The 777-nt window shown below is 38.6% G+C and overlaps 1 long non-coding RNA gene across 1 annotated transcript; it reads right to left on the bottom strand.

The window, feature by feature from the left end:
* Positions 1-156: 156 nt before the first annotated feature.
* On the bottom strand, positions 157-704 carry LOC107581023 (uncharacterized). Its single transcript, XR_001608760.1, has 3 exons — positions 654-704; positions 401-433; positions 157-213 (listed from the first exon to the last, which is right to left on the bottom strand). It is a non-coding gene; the product is annotated as an uncharacterized lncRNA (long non-coding RNA).
* Between the last annotated feature and the right edge of the window lie 73 nt (positions 705-777).

The following is a 777-nucleotide window of genomic DNA, read 5'->3' as shown; positions in this document are numbered from 1 at the left end:
GCCGATACCGATATGGTGGCCGATATATCGTGCATCCCTACAACTGAGCATAGTAAGGATATTTGGCATCACTGCTGGGTAAACCTCACATCAAAAACACTTCCTAACCCCACAACCCACACACTTTTCTCATATTCGTTGGCTTGATACACTTACTTTGGTTCCTTTAGTTCTTATTTCCTGGTATTCATCACTTGTATGTGGTCTCAATTCCTATAAAATACACAAACCAAAGTAAACACACCAACCGCCATTGCAGAACGATTACAAATATAAGTGCTCAACTGTAAAAAACCACAGGAGGGCAGCAGGGATCAAAGATGTCGTACTAAAAGGTAAGAAACTTTTATCTGGTACATCTCATCTCTCACATCCTTTTTGACAAGTGAGTGTTACTGACCTGGTAATGTGTCTCTGGCTCTCGTCTTCTTATCTGAAATATGTAGATATGTGTTAGATGTTGGTAGGCATCTAAAAATAACTTTTAAAACTGCAATTAACGTTTATCATAGCCTACTGTATTATAGATCACAAACAAGATTGGAGATCAAGGCAGGAAGTAAAGCATGTGTAATGCACTGCTATGCTCTCTCTGTTATCGTGGCTAATGTAAATGTACTTATATAGTAAATTAAAACATAAAATAGTCTCACCGGTCTATCCAGTTGCTGATAATCAGAACTCATCTGAGGCAGATCCAAGTCCTAAGAAATACAGAACGCACGTTGTCTTTGTGGCATTCCAACTAGGCAGTGCTTTTGAATTTTGTCACGATTT

Source organism: Sinocyclocheilus grahami, unplaced genomic scaffold (assembly GCF_001515645.1).
Source record: "Sinocyclocheilus grahami isolate Dianchi unplaced genomic scaffold, SAMN03320097.WGS_v1.1 scaffold64733.1, whole genome shotgun sequence".
Classification (NCBI taxonomy): domain Eukaryota; kingdom Metazoa; phylum Chordata; class Actinopteri; order Cypriniformes; family Cyprinidae; genus Sinocyclocheilus; species Sinocyclocheilus grahami.
This window is presented reverse-complemented; position numbering and strand designations above follow the sequence as displayed.